Raw genomic sequence first — 22,865 nt, forward strand, 5'->3', positions numbered from 1 at the left:
AGGATGTCTGTCACTGACATGGACGATTATATGATTATGTAACTACCTGAGCTGAAGATTTGCCTACTTTCCCACTAGTTGGATTCTATGATGAGTATAGGAAGTTTATAATTCATGGGTCCCTACCACTTCTGTTTTAATGGATCACACATACTGATATGGAAGCATCAGCTTTCATGAAGCATAGCAGCCCACGGAAGACAGCTGACTGGCATCTCTTTCCAGCCAAAGGCAAACTCCCATAGCTTGTTATAGTAATTGCCTCTTACTGGGTCCTTAGCTACCCACCTTACAATTCTATGTTTTGTGAATGAATCAGTGATGCCTCCTGTAAAATCCCAACGTTTGTAATTGCATTATCAGCAGCCAAGAACCCCACATTTCAATGACTCTAGCTGTTAACTCTGCATATGCTTTAAAAAAAATTCCTTTCATTATCTTTTTTTCTTTTTTTAAATTTTTGTCAAAGTGATGTACAGAGAGGTTACAGTTTCATACGTTAGGCCTTGGGTATATTTCTTGTACTGTTTGTTACCTCCTCCCTCATTCCCCCCTCCCCCTCCCTCTTTCCCTCTCCTCCCATGAGTTGTTGAGTTGGTTTTACACCAAATGGTTTTGCAAGCATTGCTTTTGGAGTCATTTGTCTTTTTATCCTTTGTCTCTCAATTTTGACATTCCCTTTTACTTCCCTAGTTATAATACCAGTATATACAGTATCCAGTGTATTCAGATGAGATACAGTGATAGTGTAGGTACAACCACAGGAAGGGGATACAAGAGGATCATCAACAATAGAAGCTACGGTTTCACGTGGCATGTTGAAAGTAATTACAACAGTGATATAACACTCGTTTCAATAGCATGGAGTTCATTTTCGTTTGGCATTGTTCACTGAAGACAGAAAAAGCACAGATTGGACTGGAGTTAAATCAACACCATGCAAAGGGGTGGAGTATGGTTGCTTAGTGAGACCATCAGCTTCTTGCCTGTAGGTGGAGTAGCAAATGTGTGCTGCCTTCTAAAAAGTATTAGATCAATACACAAACTAAAAATTCATAATTTGCATTAGAATTGGAAGCCAGATGTACTTTATTTGGAAACAAAAGAGTAGGATATAGTAATCTAGTCCTTGGTGATTTAAGAATAAATTCAAAATGGGCTGGGGATATGGCCTAGTGGCAAGAGTGCTTGCCTCGTATACATGAAGCCCTGGGTTCGATTCCCCAGCACCACATATACAGAAAATGGCCAGAAGTGGCGCTGTGGCTCAAGTGGCAGAGTGCTAGCCTTGAGCAAGAAGAAGCCAGGGACAGTGCTCAGGCCCTGAGTCCAAGGCCCAGGACTGGCAAAAAAAAAAAAAAAAAAAAAAAGAATAAATGCAAAATATATGTCCCTGATATTTTGGGCAGCAAGAAGAAAAATATATGAAATAACACATGATGAATATTAAATATGACTATCTTAAGAAAGGGGAGGTGTTGATGTGATACTCAAGAATAATGGAATATTTGTTAGCTCAGTGTTTTGAACAATTGCTACCTAAAGAAAACAACTGTAGCTGAGTGCTTGTGGCTCACACCTGTAATCCTAGCAACTCAGGAGGCTGAGAGCTGAAGACGGAGTTCTGAAGCCATCCTGGGCAGGAAATTTGTGAGACTCTTATTTCTAAATAATTAGCAAACAGACAGAAGTGGAGCTATGGTTCAAATGGTAGACTGTCAGTCTTGAGCAAAAAAATCTGACAATGCCCTATCCCTGAGGCTAATTGCCAGAACTGGTTCACACTCACATACACACTAATTATATTAGTAAATCATGGAAGTTTTCACTTTTTTTTTTTTTTTTTTTTTTTTTTTTTTTTTTTTTTGCCAGTCCTGGGCCTTGGACTCAGGGCCTGAGCACTGTCCCTGTTTTCTTCCCGTTCAAGGCTAGCACTCTGCCACTTGAGCCACAGCGCCACTTCTGGCCATTTTCTGTATATGTGGTGCTGGGGAATCCAACCCAGGGCCTCATGTATATGAGGCAGGCACTCTTGCCACTAGGCCATATCCCCAGCCCAAGTTTTCACTATTTTTCTTAAAGATTATCTTCAAGTATTTGTACAAAAGAGTTGCCACTTAACAAAGAAAGTCATGAATACAATATATCTTGATCAATGTTGCCCCTTTCAACATTTTTCCCAGTCCTTTCCTACCTATCCCTTTCCTCAGTCTTCTTAATTTTGTAGACTATACATTGGATTCTTGAATGCTTATTTGTTTCATAAAAAGGTTAAGTTGGTTGTAACAAGTTGGATAAGAAATGTCACTGCCCCATGTAATGAAACTATAACCCCTCTGTACATCATTCTGACAATAAAGAAATGGCAAAAAAAGAATTAAAAAAAGGTTGAGCTGGAAGCATCCAACAAGTTACCTAAGCCAAACAAAACAAAACAAAACAAAACAAAACACAAGAATCTGTGTATTTCTATCACCTTCTCTACCCCAGGCACCAAGACACTATGTTTTGTTATGTTTGCTACTTTAATAGCTCTCTCCTTTAGTTCATTCAGATGTTTATTACAAAATACACCAAACTGGCTGGCTTATAAACAACAGAAATTTATTTTCTACAGTTCTGATATCTGAAAGTCTAAGATTACACTGATATCTGAAAGTCTAAGATTAATTTGCTGGCAGATTTAAAGTCCAGTGACTTATCGTGTTCTGATTTACTGAGAGCTCCTTCTCTGTGTCTCACTTAGTGGAAAGGGCAAGGCAGTTCTTGGGGTTTGTGTTAATAAGGCCACTGAGTTGTGTTTTTTTTTCATGAAGTTAACACCCTCAAGATCTACTCTCCTTCCACAGCCTAACCCACCAATATAATCACAAGGGATGTAACAGACAAACATTCAGACTATATGCTCCTATCTTCTGTTTCATTTTCTTTACAATTTCTGCTATTGCTGAATTCCTAGTCATCCTCTGTTTGGAAAACTGCAGAAGTAATCTGTAGCTGACATCTCTGGTCGCCTGGCTTGACCATTGTGTGCCCTGACTTTTTTTGTATGACTTTTTTTTTTTTTTTTACTTTTTGCATTGTTTTATTGAGGAGTAATGAATACAAACCCATCTATCCATTTTGCCCTGACCATTTTATTTTAAACTGTAATATTTGCTCTTTTGCTACTCTTTCCATTGGAACTTGACTTTTCTCAGCCTTTGTGTCTCAACACTTGGCATATCCACCAAGCATGAACATTACCACCATGGAAAGCTGCCATTTCCTTCCCCATGGCATGTTTCCATGCTCTATGTTCAAGCCACTCTTCTAGGGTATACTTACTCTTCCATCCTATTTACCTGGTGAACATGTCTTCTAGGATGACATCACTTAGACAACCCTTCCTTACCCTCTGCTTTCTCACAGGAACCCACTATATTCTTCTCCTCTGTATTCTGTTCTATTTTATACTCATGTTCTGCACTTATTTTATTTTCTATTTCTTACATTCATTAAACACATATATGCATATATATGTATATCTATATATATATAGGATGTGTTCTGTGTTAAATACATTACCTTATTCATTTTTGTATTTCTAGTATTGAGCACAGTTCCTGACATATGGTAGATTCAAGGAGAAATAACACTTGAATTGAGCACGGAATGGTGACAGGAGTTAATTAGTCACAAAGCAGACTAGGATGTGAAACAAGGGAGGCGAGAGGAATTGCTGGAGAGTTAGGAAGAAATCAGTAGAGGAATGTGAAAGAAAAACCTACATGGCTGAAAATGCATGGTGAGATGTGTACTTTATTATGATGAGTGGGAGATAGGCAACGAAAGAATAATTCTCAGATTCTGAGTTTTGATTCACGGAGAGAAGGAAGGCCTTTGCGTGAAACTGGAAGTCAGAGGCATGACAGCTGTTGGAAGGCAGATGGAGAGTTCTGACTTTCCGATGTATGTGTTCTGTTACTTTCCAGTGGACTGTTTAGTGTAATTGGTCAGAGGTCATGAGAAAGAGCTGGGACCCAGAAAGAGAACTGATATACCCAGGAGAAATTTCTTGAGGGTAACTTAAAAATATGAGATGGGAAGGGTTGAAGAGGTAAACATGGTGAATACTTTAAAGGTAAAGTAAGGAGAGGTGAAGATGGAGACTAAGAAGTCTCCCTCCCCAATGCTTAGGAGTCTCCAAATATGGCTTTTTATAAACAGAAGAAGAAAGTTTTAAATAAATGAAGGGCATGCAATCAAACCATACAGGCATGAAAACAAAAAATAAAACACATTGACAAATACAGTTCACTTTTTTCTAATAGTCTCTGAGATTTTAGAGATATTTCACAGGGAGTGATTGGGAGAAGATGCCCACTGAATTTACCTTCAAATGGATGTCTTGTGACAAAGAGAAAAGAAAGAGACAGGATGAACACTAGGTTATTTAAGCTGTAGCTAGGAAGGCAAACCAAAACTAAGTGAGATTTCTCTCCTCATATCTATAGTACCATGTTTCTTTATGTGTTTAACTGCTTCTTCTTTTACCTATTTTCTGGTATCTTTTTCTAACGGATGGTATATTATTTTTCTTGTTCAGTTTTGTTTAATACTCTACTAGGCTTCTTTCAGAATTTTTTTTTCTTTGTCGGTTGTGAGGTCTAAACTCAGAGCCTGAGGGCTGTCCCTGAAGTTTTTCATTCAAAGTTGGCATTCTGCCCTTTTGAGCCACAGTGCCACTTCTGGTTTTCTGGTAGTTAATTGGAGAAAAGAGTTTCTTGGACTTTCCTGTCTGGGCTGGCTTTGAACCATGATCCCAGATCTCAGCCTCCTGAATAGCTAGATTATAGGTGTGAGCCACAAGCTCCTGGATCTTTCAGAATTTTTAACTTAAAATTCCCTTCTTGATCTACATGATGGGAGTGTTTCATAGATTGAAGATGTTTAGTGAACATTTGGTTGGCACCAGTTTAGCAGTTTTGAAATGAGACTTGCCTTTCATGTTTGGTTTTGTTTCTTTTCTTGGAATAGTAACTATCTGCCCACTCAAGCCAAGTCTTTGGGTCGTGTTTGTGCTTTGTAATGCCTTTTCCATCTGTCTTCTCCTTTCATTTCTCATTGTTACTACCCAATTTAGTTTCTTATCTTCCTTGCCATAATACTGTATGTACCTCCCTGAAAACAATCTCAAAACTATTCTGAAAATTTGATGATTTCTGAGGCATGTGTGCCTGTCTTTATATGATAAATGTGTATGTGTATGTAACAAATACATTTACATTTTTGGTTGTAGTGGGGTTTTTACTCAGCACCACACCCTTGCTAAGCAGGTGCTCTACAACTTTAGTCATATCTACATCCTGTTTTACTTTCATTCTTTTTGAATATTCTCTCTCTCTCTACCCCTCTTCTTCTCCTTCTCCCTCTCCCTCTCCCTCTCCCCTCTTTCTTATGTAGGCCTGCCACGATAATGAGTAGCTGGGATGAAAAAAGCTGGACCCAGCTTTTTGTTGGATGAGATGAGGCTTTGTGAACTTTTTGAATCCTCCCAATCACTGCCTGGCCGGGGGGGGGGGTGGTATGGGGGGGCTGCATCTATTAGCCACCACATCAAGTTTCCACAGCACCTTCCTAAAATAGCTTTCCAATACAATACTGTATGTGTACTGTAAATATTAAGATTGAGCTTCCAAAAGGGTAACTACATTCAGTGATGGATAAAAGGTTTCATAAGTAACTTAATCAGGAAGGAAACATGGCCTGCTGTCAAAGAATTAGATGTGATCACAAAACAATTCAGGCATTAAGTATACATCTATTTAAAAGACAATAGTAATTAGTCTCAGATAACAAGATCATTCACCAGTGATCACACTGCTAGGTACAAAAAATAGTGAAGATTTGCCTTCTGCTGCTAATTGAATGAATTTCCTTTGACTACTTAAAACACACAACAGTCAACCAACCCTCACTGTCCAAAAGCAAGGTGTTCAGATATGTAGCTCTGGGTGTCTAGTGCTTCAATCTTCACCATTTTAAGTTCATACTCATGGTTCTTAAGACAGAGTCTTAAAGATTTGGACTGACAGCCTTTAAATCCCATGAGCCTTAAAATATATCCTTTCCTTAGTATATATGTGGAAATCATATTGGTTTTATTTACTGAACTGTCACTAATACAAGGTTTGGTAACATGAGTAGTTTTGAAAGAACAGCATCTTAAATTAGAAATGTTTTCTGAATTGGCTTTGGGCTTCAGGAATTGACCCTGCAATCTGGTTAGTGTTAGAGACATTGATGCCTCTAAAGCCATAAAGAGAACACAGATTGAGTCCATGGTGTGATGTAGCAGTAGAAATATGAAAAAACAACAACAAACACTACCATGCATTACTCTTAATTAAACACCTTTAAAGAGACAAAGATCCAGATAGTGAAATAACTGATACTTTTACATATTTTTGTAAAACCAACGCGGAATGAGATGCATTGTTTTTTCTTAATATTTCTGGGCAACTGTGATAAAGAAAAGAGGTAAAGTCAGAAAGTGAAGTCCCAGCTCAAGGGTGTAAATGACCCACACGCTCAAACTCTAAAAGCAACCTCAAGAGTTCTGAGATTGTTGAAAACGAAACCCAGAATCTCATCATTACCCAGGCTGAATTACAAAAGTATTGCGTCCACGGATTTTTCAGTTTTCTTGGTGTTTCTTTCTGTCTGCCCTGTCATTGTCTTTGTCGCTCCATCCTATTGATTCAGATTTTCTGAGTAAAATAGTGGATTGGCTCCTACCACTGGCAGGTCAATAGAAATCAAGTAAGATACTTAATATATGTAGGTGCCATAAAATAGTGTCAAGTTTGTAAGTCAGGAGATTTTTGCATTGATGTTTACTGTAACTAAAAGCATAGGTATTGGCCATCCCAGAGGACCATGCGGAGATAAGCACAGACAGGACAAGAAGGTTCATAAGGAGGTTTATTAGTGGGGCCATAGTTCCCATGGGAGAGGGAGCTACATGGCGTCTGCACCTTATCCAGGTGGCAGCTTCTCTCTGGGGGTAAAGGGGAAGTCGGTAGGTAGTGAGTAGGAGTGGCTCATTAGGTATGGGTGGATCTGGGGGCTAATGGGAGGAGCTGAGGACCTGAGACTAGGGAAATGCTAACATCCCCCCATTTGTTGTTTATTAATAACAGAGGAGGGGTACCAGGCTGGGAGTATGGGTGGAGGTTGTTTCTTCTGGAGCTACTTCCTACTGTAAAGGGGCGAAGTAGTCAGGGTTCCCTGATTCGTCATTTGGCCTGGCACCATCCAGTTTGGTTGGTAAAAGTCCTCATCATTTCCACGAGAATGGTTATCAGAGCCAATGGGTGTCATGGTCTCCTCTGGCTACCTCCTGCAGCTTGGGCACATCAAGGAGTCCCTGGGGCTGGGGTCTTCAGGGTCCAGATCTGTGCTGGGCAGAGCAATGTAGTAAGAGGATGGCCTTGAACTGCAAGTTCCCAGGTGGCGTCCTGGGTGAGGGATGGTATCCTGTTAAAAGACTTTTGAAAAGGTCAGGCAAAAGGCTGACAAGTTAACAGGACCAGTTAACATGAACAACATGGGAGAACACACCCTTGGCACAAGCCAGAAAAGTTCCATTTGGAACATAAACCCAATTGTGGCTCATTATAAGGAAGGAGGAATAATTGGACTGGGGGCAGGAAGGAATTGTTTAGGGATAGTAGACTGGATGAGAGTAACCAATCAGAGGCTATATAGATAGATACATACAAATAGCAAGTAACAAAGGCAAGAATGCAAGTTTCTTTCCAGTTGGAAAATGGACAGGTATGGACATTAGGTGGGTAAACAACTGTTCCTCTTGATCTCCCGGCTCTGATTAATTTTGGAAGGGCAAGTTTAAATTGACTCCATTTTAGATGAAACTTCTTCTTCTCTTACTTCTCTCCATAGTTCCTCATTGTCAGGATAGACATCGTCCTGAAAGTCTAGGTGCTCATTGTTTACGGGGTTTGAAAGGTCTGGTCACTGTCCCTGAGCACTTCTGCTGGAGGCTAGTGCTCTACCACTTGAGCCATGGTGCCACTTTCAGCATTTTGCTGGTTCTCTTGAGCCAAGCTTCCAGTCTGGCTCTGCTGGTGAGTTGGGAGATGGAGTTTTAGAGGGATATTTTTTTCTCTGCCTGGGCTGGCTTCGAACTGCAATCCAAGGAGTCTTAGCCATAAAAGCCCTTTTTATTTCCAATTAGAGCAACAGGAGAACAATAGGAGTAGAGCTTACCTGTAACTTGTTGAGAATTGACCAACAAGTACTTGCCAGAGTTCTGATGTAACACTTAGAGAACAGCAGACTGAATGAGATCAATGTGCCATCAAACCAAATCATTTACTGGCAGGTGGAAGAGAAGACAAATGAATAACAATCAAGAGGGCAAAGGGTCAGGACAATGTAAAAGTCTCAGCTCTAGCGGCTCTAGCTCTAGTGGCTGTGTCTTCCATCCCGAATCAGCAGGCCTGTTAGTCATGTGTGACGGAGGCAGGCAGGAGAGATGGGTTGGATCGGGGCAAGGCTGTAGTGGCATCTCTCAGAGTCCCCTGGATGGATTGTCACACCTCCTGCTGGGTTGCCTGCAAAATTTCTACACAGACTCGTTAAAGACATTTGAAACCTCCCAGTATTCCCTGGTTGCTTACTCTGAGTACTCTGGCTTTTGTAGGCTGGTGCCCTACTAGTTTAAGCAGGGTGACAACTTTAAGCAGATTTTAGAAGGCTTGGGCCTTTAACCATCTTCACAAAATCCACACAGACCAAAGGCTAACCAAGTCTCTGCAGCAGCCATGACAGGTTCTGAGACATGGAGGGGGAAGACACCAATGCTACCCCAATGCAACTCTGTGGCCACTAAACACAACTCTGATGTTTTAAGCAAGTAATTTTGAAACCATGATGCCAGTTTTTACATGTTTTACCAACATACATACAGACAGACAGACATACAGACAGCTGTGTACAAGCTTTGGGGTGCGCTTAGAATTTTTTTCTCTTAAATTGGCCATGTAAGTTTTGTGGAATTCCAGTGGCAAAATGATATTATTTTGCCCATATTTTAGAACCATGTGGTCAGAAAACAAAAACATTTCCTAGAAACAAAAAGTTTTCACAGATTATCCATCGAGGAAATGGAGAAGCCACATTCTGAGAAACCAGATCAGCTCCAATGGGGAGCTGAAGTGGGATGCTACGACCAGAGAAGGTCCAGGAGATGGGAGACAGGACACGAACAGAACACAGACACGTGGCACAGCGTAATGGTGGCAGAGCTGGTCAGAGCCTTAGCAGGCTCACAGTAAGACACCTTCATCTTCCAGCATTTGAATTGCAAGGCACATTTGAATTGAAAGGCTACAGTTACAGAGTTCAGACATGTCCTTGCCCTGCCTCGAGGAATTCGAGGAATTTGGCATGCCCATTACCTGGGGGATGGGTGGGCTCCACCTCTAAGAGTTATTGGAACCTTGATGGAACCAAGATGGTGCTAGCTAAAACCAATTCTCTTGTCCACCACATGGTCAATGCTAGAGAAAACAGGATTTAGCCAACAACAAGCAGAACTTAACCAAATCTCCAAGCTTAACAAACATCAGTAGCAAGAACACAAAACCTTTCTTTGTGTCTTTCAAAGCAGATGTTAAACAAATATTGGTACCTTTGGAAGCTGGTACCAGCCCATCACAGGCAGGCAGGCATAGAGAGAGGCAGAAAGAGTGAGGGGGAGAGAGAGAGAGAGAGAGAGAGAGAGAGAGAGAGAGAGAACTCCATCTGCCAGAGCGTTCATATAAGTTATGTAAATCCTGTAAAACATTCCAAATTTGTAAGATTGGGCTCAAACTTGAGCAGCTTTCCTGAAGCATTTTAGATTGTCCCCCACTTGATGAGTGTCCAGCGGAGCTGAACTAGAGAGCAGTTGAGTCCAAACACCAACAATTGCTGATTCCCTTGACTTAGCCCAGTGGCTTAAGGTGGAGGGCCCAGTGGCCTTCCCTGGGAGTGGGGCTTGGAACTTGGAGCCAAGATTTAAGGTGGCCCAGTGGCCTTACAGAAAATCCAAGTTCCTGGCTATTGGTCACTCACCCTGGTTGGAGTTTCAAATCTGTTGGGATTGTGCCCCTCCCATGGTAAGTGATTAGCAGAGCTGAGGGTTAAATACCAAGCATCCTCGGTATTACTCTGGTCCGCTGAAATGTAGGAGACAATCAGCAATGAGTCTGTCACCCTGTCCAGGATCAAGCACAGAGTGTGGCCCTATGCTATGGTCATTTGGAGTGGGGCCTGCAACTTGGCACCAAGAGTTTTAGTGTGGCCCTGAAGCCACAGCCCTGTGGCCCTGCGGCCCTGTGGTAAATCAGAAAATCAGATCTGAGCCCTTGGGTTAGATGATCACTTACCCTGGGTGTGAGGGCGAATTTGTAGATTGTCGTGGTGGATGGAATTAGAGCGCTCGGTCAGGAGAAGTTACCTTGGTGGTCCTCTGGGTGGGTTTAGGACAGCAGAATAGGTCCCGGAGGCAGCTTGGACCCCCCAGAAATGAGGGAGCAAATCCACTGGGGAGCCTATCCCGGGTTCAGCACCAATGAACACATAGGTCCCAGCCATCCCAGAGGACCGTGCGGAGATAATCACAGACAAAAGAAGAAGGTTCATAAGGAGGTTTATTAGTGGGGTCACGGTTCCCACAGGAGAGGGAGCTACATGGTGCTGCACCTTATCCAGGTGGCAGCTTCTCTCTGGGGGTAAAGGGGAAGTCGGTAGGTAGTGAGTAGGAGTGGCTCATTAGATATAGGTGGATCTGGGGGCTAGTGGGAGGAGCTGAGGACCTGAGGCTAGGGAAATGCTAACAGTAACCACTTACTGGCCTTGAATTTTCCAACCCATCTTGCAGTATTTAGAGAATCTTTAAAAGAACAAATATGAAACTGTGACTTTTTTGGCAAATATTTAACAGCTCTGCATAACCTTTTGAAAAAGTCAAACTCACCAGCATGGCCATCAAGGCTGGTTGCCCCTCCTTTCCTCCTGCTGTGAGTTCCATCTGAGGTAGGGCTACCTCCTGTGCTCCACAGATGCAGATGCTGCTTGCAACTAGTAAACATTTTTATCCCCAAGCTGTTGTTTTTGACCAAATACCAAACTCTAATTTTTTTTCTAACTGGTAAGCATTCACTTATCTTTCATGTCACAACTCAAGTAGTTTAAGTGATTTTTGTTTTCCTTCTCATTTTGGCAAACATTATCTGTTTTCTAGTCTGTGTACTAACATAGCTATTGAGGGACAAGCAAGGCCTATGGCATGCATTCTATGGTTTTATTTTATCCACCCATTCTATCTTTCCATATCTTATACTGCACCTTGCACTAGCACAGATGACCAATCGTTTTATTTAACACCAGCCACAGCCAAGGTTATTTGTAGAAAATCTGATCAAACAGATATGACACAGTAATTGCTGAACTCTACAATAATTTTAACAAAGACAGCCTGCATGTGGGAAAAACTTTTTTGACAATGCAGGGCAATATAACAAAGAAAAATACTTCTACTTGAACAATGAGAATCTGATCATCTTAAGGGTGAATTGTTTAATGAGACATTGTGTTAAAGGTGAAGGGTAAGTATCACCATAGAAAATTCTAGAGACAGGATTCTTTGTTACTTTTTTCAGAAGACAATTTTTTTGAAATGTATGGTATCAACTGTAAGGTCCACTCCCGGGACAGCTCCATGCAGATGCCCTCACCAGAAGTCTTTTCCAAGTACCTGTGTTACCTAGGTAACTGGCACACCGGGAGGCAGTTACCTCTTCCTTCTCTGAGGTTACATCCAATCCACCTGCCATATTGCCCACCTCTTCATATGTAAGCCAGCTCAAAACAGTCCCTGCTCTCTTTCCTTTTCTATCTTACTCCCTCTTGCTCTTCTCTCTCTTTTTTCGTTCCTTCTCCTCTGTCTCCCTATGCCTCCATCTTGTGTGGGCTGGTAGTTTGCTCTCCCCCCAATAAACTTCTTTCTGCCTGGATCATGTAGTGGGTTTCCTTTCCTATGAACCTTATATTAACTATATATCATTTACATACAAACTTTATATTATTTTCATTTTTGTTAAGATATACATTTTTCTCTAAGAAAATGATCATTCTCTTAACAGTAAGTGAATATGCCTGAAATGAGGGATACGACATATTTGTTGGATAAATGAATGAAAGTCTTTTATTGCTTGCAATCATAATTGAAAATTAGCAAAATGAACCTCAGCCATCTCCAAAGTCTAAAGAATTAAAGGAATGGGCATTTCTGTCCCCTACTGATTGTCTCCTGTTGTCTGTCCTTGGTGAGAAGCATTTAAAGTTATCTCATGTCACCATGACAAAAAACATGTCTTAAGTGTTGTTATATAATTTTATAGATAAGGCAAATTAGCTCAGAAGAATCAAATAATTGTTGAAAGTCTCACATCTCATCACCAAAGCTCATGTTCTTTCCAGTTTATATTTCAATAGTGTGCTCGCCTTTCCATACCCTTGGTTTCTTCAGCCATCCAGCCTTATGTGTCCACCGTTAGCTTCCTTTCTTCCTATCTCCCCTAGAGTGCATCTAGACTTCTTGAGTACTTAGGATTGCAGACACAAGCCACCACTGTCTATCTCTGCAAGCTATTCTCCCCAATAATACAATGGAGAGTTTCTGCATCATTTCTATGTTCTACTTGGGAATACTGGAGATTAAAAATCTTGAAGTGATAGTACTGCAAATGGATATTGTGTATATATGTATTGGAATTAGGAAAGGGAAAGGGAACACCAAAATCGACAGACAAAGGATAAAAAGACAAACCAAAGCAACAGAAATACTTACAAAACTTTATGGTGTAAACCAACTGTACAACTCATGGTGGGAGAGGGAAATGGGGAGGGGCGAGGCAGGGGAAAATGAGGGAGGAGGTAACAAGTTGGATAATTAATGTACTCACTGTATTAACGATGAAACTGTAACCCCTCTGTACTTCACTTTGACAATAAAATAAATTAAAGAATAAAATCTTGAAGCGAATTGAGAAATGAGGAAATATTTAATGTTTGTGACCTAGTCCAAGAACATGTCACTGTTTCCCAGAGTTAGGGAAATGATGTCTGCTAAGTCTATAACATTTTAAACTAAATGGAGTATGCATCAACCATTCAGAATCTCCATGAATGAAAAAGCAAGCAGAGCTGAATATTTTTCAGGTGTTCAAGATGTTTTCCTAGCTGAAGAATCTTGGGTGTAGGTAGCAATTGTTTCTGTAGCCTCATATAATCACCTTAGGTATTTGAAATGCGAAAATTCCTCCAGTTTAAAGATTGAAGATCCTTATTAACTCTATTTCAAGAAATTTAATTGTGGTAAAAAGATATCTAGCATAACATCTATTATACAAATCACAGCTAAATGTACAGCTCAATAGTGCAAAGTATTATAACCCTGCAATATCTATGGGTTCCATGACCTTGGAATCAATGAACTTCAGCTAAAAAATATTTAAGGGAAAGAAATTACATCTGTTCTGAACAAATATAAACTTTTCTTTTTAATGTTATCCCTCAAATAATACAGCACTTCTTTCCACAACAATTACATAGTGGTAGGGTTTCACCATCAATTTAGAGGCAATTTGAAGGGCAGTGGAGGATATGCAGGGGTACAATACAAACACTATACCATTTTTATGAGGAATATAAGCATCTGTGGTTTTGTGTATCTGTAGAAAGTTCTAGAGCAGTTCCTTGCATATAACAATTGGGACAAATATACATCACTACTGTTGTGTAGTCAATCTCTAGAAGCCTTTGGTAGTGCTTAACTGAAGGTCTTGATCTATTTACTAACTGCCTTCCTGCCCCATCTACCCTCCTCTTCCCCAATTTGGAATCATCCTGGCCCATCTCCCTCCCCACCCCCCCCCCGCCCCCAAATTTGGAACCATTTAGCCCTGGATTTTCTGTCTCTGTGAATCTGCGCTGTCAGGTGCCTCATAGAAACTTGTTTGCAGTTATTTTTGCAAATTTTCAGACTATTTCACTATATCCTCAAGGTTCATCCATGTTGGAATACGTACTGTCTCTTCTTTTTAGCGTCGGGTAATATTCTAAGGTACGAATAGAATACATTTGTTTATTCATTCAACCATCAATGGGTATTTGGTTAGTTTTTACCTTTTGGCTAGAGTGAACAATGCTGCTATAAAGTGTGAATGAAAGAAATATCTCTTTGGGGTCCCATTTTCAAAAACATGTAATATTACTGGATCTTATGGTAATTCTATTTTTAACTTTTGAGAAACCACCATATTGCTTTTTATTACAACTCTGCCATTTTTAGTACTTCTGCCAATAGTGTTCCAGGGTACTGCTTTTTTGTTCATGTCTTTACCAACACTGATATTTTTTGCATCATAATTTTTGCAGTTGCTATCCCAGTGGGTGTGACTTACTTTTCAAACTGATTTTTATTTTGCTAAATATTAGAAGTGTTGAGTGTATATTCATGTTCTTATCATTTGTAGCTCTTCCTGGAAGAAATGCCTGTTCTTGTCTTTTGTGCATTTTAATTGGCCCATTTTGGTGTTCTGAAATTACGTATATAACAACTGTATTTCAGATACATAATTTACAGATATTTTCTCACATTTAATAGGCTACCTTTCCTCTCTGTTGAGTCTTTCTTGGATGCATAGAAATCTTAATTTCAAGTACTCTAACTAATTTGTTGTTGTTTTTCATTATCTGTGATTTGATGTTAGGCAAAAGGAATCATTGCTAAGCCCAGTAAGTAGCATCAAAGACTCCTGTTAAACTTGACTTCCTAAGAGAATGTAGAATTTATGAATTGATTCTTCGTTGAGTGTTAGCAAGGAAGTGCTAACTACTGACCAAATCTTTATTTTAAAGTTTATTCACTGCAGTTCCAAAGTCTATGTAAATAGTTGAATGGGTGAGTATGTGTGTGTGTGTGTGTGTGTGTGTGTGTGTGTGTGTGTGTGTGTGCGTGCACATACAGATGCATGTGCTAGGAAGGAGGCTTGAATTTAGACCCTCCAGCTCTGACTTGACTTTTTCATTCACAGCTGGTACTCTATCACTTGAGCCCTACCTCTGCTTCTGACTTTTTGCTGGTTAACTGGATATAAGAATCTCACTGACTGTGTTCCAGGACTGGCTCCAAAGCTTGATTCTGAGATGTTAGCCTCCTGAGTTTTAGGCATGGACCAACGCATCCAACTTAATCTATGTAGTTTCATTAAAAGCGCTGGAGTTCTTACTTGGTCTTCCTGAACTCCTTGCTCCCACTTCCTGCCTATCTCTCTAGGGCCATCTTTGCTTTAGCTCTTGCATTGTTAGTTCTCTTCTAATTTGTGGAAAAGTAAAGCTATCTTCATCAAAGGTACATTTATTTACACAGAAAATGCACCAATAGTATGGCATAATGTTTAAAATTTCAGTGAAGTTGAATTTAAAATCTCTCACTGAATTAGAGCAGGGAATTTGTCTGGCTTTCTTCCTGCCTTATACTTCAGAAATATCTAGTGGATTAATGTACTTATGAGTATGAAACATAAGTCATGTAAGTGTTACCACTAAAGATATTAATATTATCAGTCAATCAATCTTATATGTAAAAGATAATTATACTTCATCTAAATTTTGGGAGGACTACATGGAGAAAAAACATATGTGTGAGGTTTGGGAATACTTGATGAGGATTGTTCACGAATCATGCTCCTAAGTTATTGCTTAATATGACATTAGCTGTTCTGGGTTCAGAAAGTTCTTAAAATTTGCAATACTGCTACCAAATGACTACATGACACTGCTCAAAGAAAACTATGTGAGGATTTTACACCCATGTGGGAAGACAGGCCTAGATAAATTATGGACATAAAAGGAAACAAAACCATTCATGTGTGAAACAAATATTAATGCCAGCTGGAGTTCTAAGACAAAGATTTCTTATAGATCCAGATTACCAGATGAAGGTTCCCAGAGCTGAACTTGAGCTGGTTCTTGAGGGACAGCTGAGTACAGATGACAGGAGGAAGAGAAGGACCAAGGGCACTTGAAATATGCTTTGTCTATGAAGTTGCCTTTGTAGTGTGCAAGCTGGTATAGTTTGTGCTATGAATTTTGTACTTCATCTTACAGACCAGTTTTTGGCAAACTCATGAACTGTTTCTATGAAAGTTTAAGTAGTAAATATTTTAGGGCCTGTGGCCATAAATGGCTCTGTACCATCTTCTTTTTCTCCCGCCCCCCAATTCCTTTTTATATCCCTGTAAGAATGCAAAAAAAAAAAAAGTCATTTTAGCTCTCAGGCTATGCTGAAACAGGCCACAGGCTGGATTTGGCATAGTTCACTGACCACAAGACTCCATTAAAATCTGTGAGCAGTTACTGTACATGAGGGCCTTTCTAGGAAAATGGCTATGACAGCGAGGATCGCCTTACACATCTCTTTTTTCCATGGACCTAGTAGAGTAAAAAAAAAAAAAATGTTTCATTCATTAAACTGAAGAGGTAAAACTTCATACTATTTGATTGTATAAAAGACAGATCATCCTTCACCAAGAAGATTACAGTGTATGAGTTCTTTATGTTGATATTTCTCCCTTGTAGAATTGTGTCATAATTACTATTAATAACATTACAAATGGGTGCCTTGTAGGCACTTAATGGCTACTTTAAGAATTGAATGTAGGAGGTTAAAATGCTTTATGAACTCTGTAATAAAGAAGTTTTATGACAGATAGTTAAGAAACAAATGTTACGAGAAATGTAGATTCTTCTAGCATGTATCATAAAAATCTGACAGTCTTTATGCTAGCAACTTAATTCTATAAGTCTCATGTGTTTGTGTTTAAAGGTCTTTCCATCAAAATCAAAATATGAGACCAAAGACAGTTCTTTTACTGATTTTTTCCAGTGGTTTAAAAGAAGAATTGGTCTAGCCTAACAAGGAGTTTGATTAAGCATTTTGTTATATAAACAAATTTGAATTCCCTTATGTATGCGAGCAAAATTTTATTTCCTTATCTCTCTCTTAAAGTAGTATAAGAGAACTTGAAATTTCCAATGGCTAATTTTCTGTTTCAATGTAGAAAGGCTGCAGTACTTTCATATTTGATCAACCAAAATTCTAAATATTTCTATGAAAATACTTTGCTTTTCCTGGAGTGGAACAAACACTAAACCAGATTAACACTGAAACCTGATTATTCTCCATAGTCAAAATGGGTCCTATCCAATCAGTGGAAGGCCTTAATTGAAAAAGAATGAACTAAGTAAGAATAAATTCTGCCAGCTGATAGCCTTTGGGCTTGAACTTCATTTTTTTTTGTCTAGAACTGAATAGCCTAGATATAGCAAAAGTATTATACTTACCTCCACAATTATACATTCTTCTTAAAAATGACTCTCTCTCGTGCTCTCTCTCTCCATATAAACATACCATTATTCTCTCTCCAACTCTTTTGCTCTCTATAGACACACAAATACACATGCACATATCTGTTACTTCTATTTCTCTGGAGAAACTTGACTGCTACAGTGGTGTGTGTGTGTGTGTGTGTGTGTGTATAAATATAAAATGACTAGCTAGGAATGTAGGTTGTATGACACATGCAGTTTAACTTTTGGTGTTGGAAATATGAGCTGGCAGTAAGGATGATCTTCCAGTATGCTGACGTGTGCTATGTAATAAACAAATAGACAGGAAAAAGCAACAACTAATTCAAACACAAAGCTTCAGGCTCTTAGTGACCCGAGCAGATGCAAAAGCATTAGGAGTTTGGTTATGATGTTAAATATTCCTCATGGAATGTGTGCTTTTCAGTGTGTTGGCATGCAGATAGCTAATGCCTCTCAAAGCCATCTAATCAACTTAAAAAAATTACTTTTTAGACCTCTTAGCCATTATCAAGAACAGGAGTTCTTTATCAATGACACAACTATGAATTATATTAGTGGTGGTTTAATTAAGACAGCGACTTCTCTATATAGTAACTTCTTTTTTTTTTTTTTTTTTTTTTTTTTTTTTGGCCAGTCCTGGGCCTTGGACTCAGGGCCTGAGCACTGTCCCTGGCTTCTTCCCGCTCAAGGCTAGCACTCTGCCACTTGAGCCACAGCGCCGCTTCTGGCCGTTTTCCGTATATGTGGTGCTGGGGAATCGAACCTAGGGCCTCGTGTATCCGAGGCAGGCACTCTTGCCACTAGGCTATATCCCCAGCCTATATAGTAACTTCTAAACACTATTACTAAGTACTGTTCAGGGGTGAATCAGAGACAGTTCCTTCTAGACACATAGTTTTTCAGGATTATGGAAATTCCTATGGGCTTAAGATGAAAGAAAGAGAGAAGAAAAGCAAGAAGTAGGGAGGGAAGGAAAAAAAGGATGTAAGGAAGGAAAGAAGAAAAGGAAGGAGGAAGGAAAGAAGAAAAAGGAAGGAAATAAAGGTGTAAATGAAAGTTACTTAAAAGTGAATACTACTGTCTGATAGATAGTCTTTGGGGACAGAATCAGGACTGGTATGCCCCTCATGAAGAAGGTGGAAAAAGGAAAGACCTGAAAAAATGGCATATCAAAGTGGGAGATATGTGACCAGATCTGCTGTTGGGACAGTAGATGGGTAGAGAAGAAATCGTGAAGGGAAGATGAAGCAGAAATGTGGCGGCCAAAGTATCACTTGAATGTTAGTTCTTGAACTTCTTTAGAGTCTTCTCCAGAGTTCTTCACATAATTCTAACAAACAGTTATTTGGTGAATATCTAAATGTTTCACATATAACCTAAATGAAAAGTCACTATCATAAAAGGGGATGGGGTTAACTGTATGCTGTTCATTCCTTCCAAACTGTCATTGTGGTTAATTTTCCAATGTTAACTATCCATGCTTCTTTCACTTTTTGGCCTTTATTTGTCCTGAAAGCAGAAAAATTTCACAAACAGGGTCTGAGACTCTTCAGGGAAATTTTAAATCATTGAACTATCTTAGCAAAGAAGTAGCAGCCTTGTGCCATTTGACATTGTGGTAGGAGCAGTCATTTTATTTGTTACAACATTGAGTCAGACAAAGAAATTATTGGCTCTCATTGCAATTCTAAAATAAACGGTTGTGCTACTTGAACCATGGGCACAATGACCTATTGTCTTCTCTTGTTCAGTGGGAATTCAAATAATGGTGAAGAAAGAACACAGAATGTCCAAACTCATTTGCTTTTGTGGGAATAGTAGGAGGTATTATTAATGAGGATCTGCAAGTAACCACAGTTTTGCTCTGCTCAACATTCATAAATAACAACTTGCTAAACCAAGGGAGCAATTCCTGCTCCCATTGGATCTTGCATATGAAGTGAACATGTTATCTCAGCAACAGATGTGTACAGTACCACCACAGGAAGAATCTGATGACAGCAGCATTTTCAACCACACATTACCAGTAGATCACTGGCAGGGTTCCAGGTGAGAAAAGTTGCTGTGATGCTGCAAATAAGAGTTCTTCTTAAGTTCAGATAGAAATTTCACCCCATATCTAATCCAGGCTGCTGACTGATTGGTTTGTACTGTATGCCACTTATATAGGTATGTTTGAAAGGTTGTTCTTGCGTCCTAAAATGTATATATTGAAACCTAATCTTCCATAGGTGGATTCAGGTTTTAGTGATAGAACTATCTTTAATGAGGTAGTTTTCCTGGGAGATGGATAGATTGTGAAGGAAGAGCTCTCAGGAGTAGTCTTAAGACAACGTGTTCCCCTGCCATGTGTGAAGATGAAGCAAGAAGGCACCATCTTGGGGGCCAAAGGGGACAGAAACAGGTGTCACTGAGTTTTCTCTTTTCATGGTCTTGGGCATCTAATTTTCCACTGATTCCTAACAAATAAAGATGTTAGTGGGCGCACATGCAGAGACATATAATTTCTTCTTGTGAAGTACTTAATAGTACCTTTCTGGATTTTGTTCAGAAATCTATTTGGTGAGTGGTGGAGAATAGTTCTCTTTGCATAAATTAAATAATGACAGTTACTGTTGTTAAATTACCCTTTTAATGCTATTATGTGTGATTTTCATGTTTCAAGCTTGAAACTGGTTAAGCCTAGCTACTATTAGTTAAAATGACTCTGCTGATGGCCTAGGATATATGAGTTTAAAGTGGACTACAAATATATTCAACCCCAATTGGCATATACACTACATAGTTTACTTGGATTCTTATAATTGCAAAACTTGAATTTCAATGAGATACAACCTTCCATCCTTGACCCAGCTTTGCATTAGTTTATGATTTTCTTTTATTAAAAATTTCATTCATTGTTTTCCAGATTTTGCTGCTACTAATAAGGTGTAGAGTCATTGGTCTAGGCACAGGCTGCAGATGATTGAATAACACGGTTATCACCTGTTCTCTGGGCTCTCATCTCCTACTGCTGAGTTTTACAAAAGTAGAGATTTATGGGTAAATTGCAATACAATAGGCTATAGAAGAATTGAAACATCATATTTGTATTTGTAAACTATTACTTTTGCTTTTTATTACTCTTAGTCCTTGAATTTAGATTTCTGATGAAATTTTTTAAAAATAAATATTTTGTTTGGAACTCAGGCTGTTATCTCTTGCTTGCTATGCAAGGAAATCTCTACTTAAGCCACATCCTAAGCCCTTTGAACTTATTATTTTTTCCTGATAAGGTTTTACTTTTGTCCTGGGCAGGCCGAGGTCACCTTCTAATGTGCTATGTCTGTCATTGTTTGCTGAGATATGATCTCACTGACTTATTGCCCAAGTTAGTGTTGGTCTCTGTGGTATGTATATATACCTACCTCTCCCATGTTGATTCATGCCATCTTTCCTGACTTTGTTTGCTGGGGTGAGACCTTGTTAACTTTTGGTCCAAGCTGTCCTTGAACTCAAAGATCTTCCTAATTTCTATCTCCTGACTGTCTAGGATCACAGGCATAGATCTCCATACCAGGCCTTTTACATTAGATAAATTTTATTTGTAGCCATTGTATGAGAAGTGCAAAATTACAGAGATATATGAGGTCTCAAATTTTAGTGTCATATGATTAAACACTAAAAACCTGTTGATAATGTAAGTTATGGTACACTGGAAAAAAAACATATTTATGGAAATCAGAAAATACGCTTGAAAGAGAAGGAACAGGAGGTTTCCAGGTTCTTTTGGCTGTCTCTGATAGTGTTGTGTTTCTGTACTTGTCACTTGCCAGATCTGTTAAGTTACAACAAAGCTGCTTAACTTAAAACATAAATAAATAAATGATCTTTTAAGCTATTGTAAATATGTAAACAAAAGTGATTCCAAATTACCCCATCGTTCTTCAAATATTTAATGAGTAATCAACTGTGTATAAAAATTTAGACCTCATGTACTTGGTTTTGTCCTCCTTAGAGATGAATTTGAGATGATTGGAGCTTTATGCTTTTTTTTCCAATGGATCTTTCTATCCACCTTCTGCATATCATCCTGGCAAGAACAAAATATAAGCTGTTCATAAAAGAAATACATCACCTTACAAAGTTGAAATGGGTAGCCTTGGGGAGAGTAGAGTAAGTGACAATATTTAGATACCCATAACTATACATCAGTTACAAGGTAGGTGACCTAATTTCAAGTAAATCCCAAATGAACTTGTCTAAATATCTGGTGAGGTGGACACATCCAAGGGAGACACTTCAGTATTGGTAGCTACAATAAAAGTGTAACTAGTTAACCAAGCACCATGGTTTTATTCTTGAATTCAGTTTTTCATTTTATTTGGTGTCACAGATATTTTCATATCTAATTCAACATACCACCTATTGTTCTCACAAAGGCAGCAGTAAGAAATAGTACACTACAGGTGCTGTATCTTAAATGTTTTGCTGATGTTCCATTGTTTGGTAAATTTTGTTTTAATTTACAGTGGTTGAACTCAAAGCCTACATATTCTCCCTTAGCTTTTTCACTCAAGGTTAGTGCTCTACCACTTAAGCCACACCTTCATATCTTGCTTTTTGGTAATTAATTAGAGATATGACTCTTACAGACTTTGCTACCCAGGCTGGCTTTGAACTGAGATTCTCAGGTCTCATTCTCCTGAGTAGCAAAGATTAGAGGTGTGAGCCACTAGTGCTTGGTGTGATGGAGAGTTTTATTCATTATCCTCAATAATAAATTTACCTATAGAAAAACTGTACATAAAATTTTATTTTTGTCTTACTGATTTTATTGTTTTTAGTCTTTTATTTGTTCTTCATTCCTGTTCTTGCTAGCAGTGTGTGTCTTCTGTCTATTGACAACTGAATCAAGAATAATGGACTGAATCAAGAATAGTCTTCTTCACTTAAAAAAAATAAACGATTGATATTGTGAGGTCTACTTATCCAGGCCAATGCATTTTAAATGCTTTCACTTTTAAGGAATTCTTTCATTCTGACTTCCTGATGAGTTGGTAATTCTATGTTAAAAAAAGTGAAGAATAATCTAAGATTTATTAGGCTTAGTGAATGTAGTTAGAATAGTTTCATAGCTGATTTTAACACCTACATTACACTTTAGATTTGTAATATAGAAAGGTGGATGGAGAAATTTTAAAGAGCATGATTTGAAAGAGATCTTCTAAGAATGGTTCAAAGAAAATCAGGGAGCATTGACTGGCAATTTGAGAGACAGATGAAATAAAACCCAAACTATAAAAGAAGACCTTGAAGTACATAGCTCCTTGAGTAATTTGAGATGAAAATCTAAAAGGCTTTAAAATGTGGGGTCTGCGTGAACAGCATCAGTC

The sequence above is a fragment of the Perognathus longimembris genome, chromosome 3 (genome assembly GCF_023159225.1).
Source record: "Perognathus longimembris pacificus isolate PPM17 chromosome 3, ASM2315922v1, whole genome shotgun sequence".
In the NCBI taxonomy this organism is placed as follows: domain Eukaryota; kingdom Metazoa; phylum Chordata; class Mammalia; order Rodentia; family Heteromyidae; genus Perognathus; species Perognathus longimembris.